Below are 7592 nucleotides of genomic sequence, written 5' to 3'. Positions count from 1 at the left end.
GATCTATATATGTATTTGTTTCTATATAACCAAAGGTTGTCATGTTTTTAAGTAGTTTATAATTCAAGTGAGAATATATACACATAGAAGATAGGTACTTTCATATATAAATTAGTATCCATCCTAACTCGAATGCACTTAAAATCGTGAAAATTAATCATGACCAGCGTAACATATTTATTATAACTTGAGTGTCAAAAGTTGGGTTTTGTTGCTTGGAACTCTTACCCTTACTGATAAATTTTATAGTTTATAAATAACAAGCAGACAAGCCCGTCTAGCTCAGTTGGTAGAGCGCAAGGCTCTTAACCTTGTGGTCGTGGGTTCGAGCCCCACGGTGGGCGATTTTATTTTCATTTTCTTTATTTTCTTTTGGGGATAAAAAGCTAGAACTTACATATAACTTAGTTGACTATATGGACAATTCTTTCTAGTTTTGTAATTCAGACTAGTTGTATAGGATCTGTAATAATAAAAAACAAAGACTACGTATATTATATATATATATATATATCTTTAGACGACTATAAGTAATTTTAATCCTCAAATTTCTCTCAAGTTCCACCGTGCATATGATCACAAATGTTATAATAATAATAATATCCTTTTCATTGTCAAAACTATCGCGGTCAATAAAGTACGAAACTTATATTAGAGTTTGTTAAAAAGTAGTTACATGAACTAAATAACATTTTTTTATTTCCAAAGGACTATAAATGCCTATAATTTGGCTAGTCAAAGGGCAGAGAGTGGACGGCATTACTCTATTAATTAAAAGGATTAAAAACAACACACTTTTACACTTATATAGTTATATTCATATAAATAACAAAGAGTGAAAGTAAAACTATAATTTAACAATGTTTAAAGAACAAAAACGGTAATTTAGTCTTGTTTCAAAAGATCAAAAACCAATAGCTATTTGAAATTACCGCTACTTTTTAATAAATCCTAACCAGCGAACGACAATGCATCCCATTGGGGATGATCATTCGAGGGAGGGCCTCAATGCTAAGTAATGTATTCGAAAAGTTGTCGATGGGCACTTCACGGCCGCAGTTAAAGTTTTGTCCTCTTCGGGTGTTGCTCCTCTTGGTGACGCTACTATGAAAGCGTTGCTTGATAAACATCCCATCTTGCCCCCGCCCGCGTTGCCTGAGGCCTTACTCTCGGTGGCCCCTTTGATTGTGGACGTTGAAAGTGTTCTTGGGTGTATTAAATCATTTCCTAAAGGGACTTCTTGTGGTAGAGATGGGCTTAGGGCCCAACATATTTTGGATGCCCTATGTGGGGAAGGATCCGCGATGCCGTGGGGTAGCTTAAGGCTATCACTTGTGGTTAGGGGGGAGATGCCCTGTTGCTTTAGCGGAGTTTGTGGCTTCGGCCCCCCTAACGCCACTGCTTAAGCCCGACAAAGGGGTTAGGCCTATTGCCGTTGGGGCGATTTGGAGAAGGCTTGTATCCAAAGTGACTATGAGGAGTGTTGGGAAAGAGATGGCAAAATACCTTGGTGATTTTCAATTCGGGGTGGGGATCCCGAGTGGACCGGAAGCGGTGCTTCATAGTGTGAATAGATTTCTTAATATGTTCCACTCGGATGGGTCTTTGGCTTTGCTTACAGTAGATTTTTCTAATGCCTTCAACCTGGTGGATAGAACCACACTCCTGCATGGAGTTCGTGTCAGATGCCCATCTATTTCCCTATGGGTTAATTTTCTTTATGGGCAACCGGCTAGGCTATATGTAGGGAATGATTGTTTCCAGTCAACGACTGGGGTTCAACAAGGCGATCCGTTAGGACCCCTTCTCTTTGCATTAGCTTTACACCCCCTCATTCATCAAGTGCGAGATGGTTGCAAGGTACCTTTCTATGCATGGTACTTAGATGATGGTACGATTATAGGAGACGCCATTGAAGTGGCTAAAGCCCTGGATATTATTAGATCCAAGGGGCCAAGTCTGGGGCTTGAGCTTAATATTAAAAAGACCGAAGTATATTGACCGTCGTGCAATGGGATAAATGCAAAAGTAGGTTTATTTCCTATCGATATTGGGAGACCGGAGTTAGGGGTAAAACTCCTTGGAGGTGCGGTTAGCCGAGACGCGAGGTTTATTAGTAGTTTGGCCAGTACCAGAGCTTCAAGAGCTGTGGAACTAATGAGATGTCTTACTCGCCTGCGTGACCCTCAATGTGAGCTTCTCTTGCTTCGCTCATGTATGGGGGTGGCTAAGTTGTTGTTCGGACTCCGAACATGTCAGCCTATGTTTGTTAAGGAAGTTGTCTCTGTTTTTGACAAAGGGTTTCGAGCGGCGATTGAGGATATTGTGGTATGCGGGGGTTCGTTTTTTGGGGATTCTCAATGGAGACTGGCCTCTCTCCCTATCTATTTCGGTGGTTTAGGGTTATATTCAGCTGAGGATGTTTCCACCTATGCTTTCGTAGCCTCGAGAGCACAATCTTGGAAGTTACAGGACCACATTTTGCGTGATTGTGGTGTTGATGGGTTAGATTCCGATTTTGGGTGTGCAATGGATTATTTGCATAACTCTATTCCCGATCTTGATTTTGGCAGGTTCGCTAATAAGGACACCGCCCCCCCCCCCCCCCTAAAGCCCAAAATGCTTTTGCGAGTGCCCTTTATAGTAAAACCATCCAAAGTTTGGGAGAAAAGTTTGGCATGTCCTCTCGTCAGAGAGCGGTATTAGAATGTCTTCAGGCTCCTCATGCTCAAGACTTTTTTACTGTCACCCCCATCGAAGGGTTAGGCCAGCACATGTCAGCAGTGGAGTACCGAGCCATTCTTAAATATTGGTTAATGATCCCCTTGTTCCCAGTTGATGAGCCCTGCCCGGTTTGTCGTAAGGCGTGTTTAGACAATTTTGGTGAACATGCGGTTCATTGCAAAGAACTCCCGGGATTTAAATATAGACATGATTTGGTCAGGGATGTCCTTTTTGACGTGTTAAAACGAGCGGGAATCTCGGCAAGAAAAGAGGCTCCTGTGAATTTCTTGTCGGATCCGCGTGTAGGAAGGTCTATTCTCCGACCAGCGGACATTCTTGTATTTGGATGGGCCGGGGGGAAGCATGCTTGTGTAAACCTTACTGGGATGTCCTCTCTTGTCGGGCTTAGGGACACCGGGTTTGTTGCTAGGCAGGCCGTGTTAAAGGCAGAAGCAGGAAAAATTGCTAAGCACGAGAAGGCGTGTGTAGAGAATCAACACGCCTTCATTCCTTTTGTTTTTGATACATTTGGGTCTCTTGCTCCCGATGCTGCTACGTTTCTAAAAAGAGTTCAGCGGGTCTTGCACAGTAACTCAACGACGCCAAAGAAAGATAATTTTATTTTCAGTAGGATCGGTTTTGCCATTTAAAAGGGGGTGGCGGCGCAGCTTGTTGCCCGCTTACCTGCCTCTTTATTGTAATTAGATCCTTTTATTAGAAATGACAAACAATAAAGAAACACAATGCATTCATTTAGCCCAAAACAAATAATAATCTTATGAACCAAAATAAATAAAACATAATACATGATCTTCTACGTACGACAAGAGTAACAAACACCTCAAGAAGACATCCACACATAATAAATAGATTTATGATTAACATACTTCCTTAAACAAACGACCAATTATTGAACATTAAGGCAAGACAGTGAGCATTTTCTTCTTCATTCACTACTTTCCATGCCACCGCTTGCTCATAAGAAACCGGTCGCCCCATGCCGGAACAACACACTCCCCCTTGAAGACACACGAAACCCTGCCACAAAATAAATTATATTACTGCTGTAAAAGTAGTTTTTGTAAACCACAAATCATCATTAGAAAATATTAATAATCTAACTTATAAATGGTTGTAAGGATATGGTTCATATTTAAATTGTAACAATAAAAAAAACTAGAATGGAAACGGGTCACAGTGTATTTTTAATGTATACAACATATTAAATCGGGTCAAAGCGTATTTTTAATGTATACAACCTTTTAAATTGTTTTACACCAAAGACCAGATTACTATTGTAATAAAAAAAACTGGCAATCATATATAGAACAATTTATTAATATACAGCTAAAGATTACTACACCTAATTATTAAAATAAATAAATAACAAATATGTCTGTAAATATAATTACACTTATGAGATAATTATTGAAAACAAATTCACATTAATACAAATAAAATTATTAAATAATAAATGTTTGGCAAACCTGTTGCATTATCTGTGCAAATTGTGTAAAAAGACCTTTTCGCCCATGTTCATCGAGAACTTTCTCCAAACTAATGTCTTGAAGGGCGACCAATGTTGTCTCAAGCATAGCTTGGTTTGCAAAAGTGAACACAGGCATTGACTGGCTGAGTATTATTCTTATGAGCACAAGCGGGTCGGGATTTATTTTAAAAATAAATTGTTTAAAAACCGACCTTAAGAGAGCAACACATGATTGCATCTGAATGGTTCCAGGGCCGGCCCATAGGGGTGGCGGGGTGGTCGACGGCCACAGGCCCGACACCCCATTAGGCCCGAATTTTTTTTTTAAATTATATTTATTTTTATTAAAAACAATATGTATATTTAATATTTAAACCTAGTTACATGACAACTTGTTTGGTCTAGTGGCAAATGGGTATTGCTCTTAACCAAAAGGTCATGGGTTCAAGTCTCATTTGAGACATGTTTAATACTATCTTTATACAAAAATTTTTTACACAACCCAAATTATGACCAAGTAAACTTATATAAAATTTAATTATTTAAACCAACAAAATACTCCTCTTTAATTAAAGCCCAAAAAAAAAAATTCCCATTCAGCCCAAATTTTTTTTTGTTTTCTCGGAGCCGGGCCTGAATGGTTCCAAAGTAATTTCAGAACGTTTTCACTTCTTCCACTTCCGGATTTAAGCAAATCCACACCCAAGTACAAACTAACACAAGATTATAAATGGATGAAAACTCGACATCAATAATTTTGAAACTTCTATATTCTTTTTTGCAAAACGCTCAACTCGAGCACTCAATCGGGTTGGACCCAAAATCTGAGCTCATTTAATAAATGAGCCTGGGCTAGTCAAGCCTATTATTTGCATAATGATTTTTATTTAGTATACTAAATACATAATTAACAATAAATATTATATATATATATATATATTAAACAACTGAATAATGAATATTATGCACTTAAATAAAAATAGTTAAATAACTATAACTATTCTTAGTATACTATAAAAAAATTAACAATAAATATTATATATATGAAATAACTAACTGAATAATGAATATTATGCACATAAATAAAATAGTTAAATAACTATAATTAATAAGTAATTAACGAGCCGAGCTCAAGCTTGAAAAACTATGATAATGCTAACTAAAAAATGTATATTGTGTTACATATAATTTATAATTTAAAACATATAAAACAAAATATATGTATGTAAATAAAATAGCTAAATAATTTATAAGTAATAAACAAACCGAGTTCAAGCTTGAAAAACTACGATAAAACTAACTAAATAACGTACATATTATTATACACATATATAAGTTAGAAATAAAATATATGTACATGTATATAAACAAAATAATTAAACAATGAATAAGAGTAACAATCGAGCCGAGCTTGAGCTCTCTAAAGTTAAACGGGTTGAGCCCAGGCTCGCCTCATTGCGTCTAACGTTTTTATTCGAAACATGTAGATTTCAGCAATTTACACTTCTAAATGCGTTGTATATTTTTTTTGTGTCGACACAGGTAAAAATATTTTTACCTATAACTGTGAGAAATCCATCGAGCTAAAATATGTGCTCAGGGGTGCCTAACGGTGCTTGAAGGGTACCATTAGAGTTCATGTTAGAAGATAGAGCCGACGCAACCTTCTGCACAGAGGCTATAACAGTTCGAACATATTGGCGGGCTAAAGCGGCTACGGCTTCTTGCATGTGGCTCTCACATGCAAATTCAAATGCTATTGTCAACAAGGATCTTGCACTCCCGCTACCAACATTATAATTACTTGAAGTTCTTGTGCGGGACCCACTAATGTCGAGAGCAGATGCAAGATCAAGGGTGCGGTTGGGACTCGAACACCCTGCACATTAAAAAAATAAAATGCCACCAAAAAGATTAGAATGGGTTGAATATGGGTCGAACGGGTGGTTATTCGTCAATAGTGTATATTTAAAGCATAGAATTCCTTAATTCGTTTTCAAAAAACTAATTAGTACTGCAATGGTATGTTTTTGTTAGCATATTTAACACTAACTATTTATGAAAAGAGAAGTCAGCGAGTTTGTGGGTCAACCCACCCGACCGACCCATCACCCATTAGTGCATAGACATACTAAATTAGCATATTTAAAAATAATGCATGTAATAATCATACTCAACACCTTAATTGGTTACAAAAGTCTTTATCAGGTTAGTTTCGGTTACGACTGAATAAAAAATAGAAAAACGAATAAACCAAAAACCGATCAGATGAACACCCCTACACTAGTCACAATGCAAGGAAACATAAAAACCATGTTATCTAAAAAAGTAAATATCTTTTTATTTCCTTAATCATTTCACACACGTTATATAATTCATAAAAAAGATAAGATAAAAAAGGTTTGTGAGGGACAACCAAGTCGTTTCAACCAATCTCATTAATTACCCAATTTGACCAGTTACCCAATCCGTTTCGACCGGCCACCCACGTTGATACCTTGATCGGGTCAAGATGAATGATACGAAAACCCGAAGGCAAATGTAACACCCTGGCTAAAGCGGAAATGGCTGAGTGTGACGTACAGATTGCTCAAAACACATGTAACACTATTAAGTGACAATATTATCATTAATTAATTTAAACGTTAAGTGCACAAGTTTGTAACAAGAAATATACGGAAAATACAAAAACATTTTAACAGCTTGTCCATTTATTGAAATACCCTAAGTTCTAATGTCTTCTTCTTGTGTCAACTTCGAATAGATGTACCAGCAGCATATATATAAAATAATGTCAACTAAATGAATAGTTTGTGAGTTCACACAAGTTTGATATAAGTACATAAAAATCATACAATTCAATGAACAAGTGTAAATGAGCAAGTAAGGTCCTTTCAGCTGAGATTGTGTACCAGCGTACCCAAATAAGCGCAAGTAGGGTCCTTTCCAGTTCGGATTGTGCACCAACGTACTCGGATAGTGAGGCCCTGTTTCACTCATAAAAAGAAATGTCTTGAGTACAAAGGGGGGCATATGATCATACTTATTGAGGAAACCATGAGCAAGTAGTCTTTGAGCAAATAATCAAGTAAGCACACAAGTCCATGTAACGAATTGTAGTTCGTAATAATGAAAAAAAAATTGTAATGTTGATAGGATATATATGCTACCCCCAAAATGTGTGAAAACGTTAAAAGGGGGTGTGAGAAACTCACATTTGAGATTAAAGCCCAACTTGAAATGACAACCGAAATCGAGTTAAGGAAATTGAACGGTCGAACCTCACGAACTATAAATAAACAAAATATAATAATTAAAGAATAACTAATGGGATTGTAAAAGTTTAAACAATACTAAATCAAATGTATAAAAAACATAA

The 7592-nt window shown here is 36.9% G+C and overlaps 1 non-coding gene across 1 annotated transcript; it reads left to right on the top strand.

Moving 5' to 3' along the window:
- The first annotated feature begins 271 nt into the window (after nucleotides 1-271).
- TRNAK-CUU (transfer RNA lysine (anticodon CUU)) lies at nucleotides 272-344 on the top strand. Its single transcript has one exon. It is a non-coding gene; the product is annotated as a tRNA-Lys (tRNA).
- Nucleotides 345-7592: the final 7248 nt, after the last annotated feature.

The sequence above is a fragment of the Bidens hawaiensis genome, unplaced genomic scaffold (genome assembly GCF_021521415.1).
Source record: "Bidens hawaiensis isolate Kalapana, Puna unplaced genomic scaffold, B.hawaiensis_p1.1 tig00014824_1, whole genome shotgun sequence".
Classification (NCBI taxonomy): Eukaryota; Viridiplantae; Streptophyta; class Magnoliopsida; order Asterales; family Asteraceae; genus Bidens; species Bidens hawaiensis.
The sequence above is the reverse complement of the archived record's forward strand: the minus strand, read 5'-3'. Positions and strand labels throughout refer to the sequence as shown.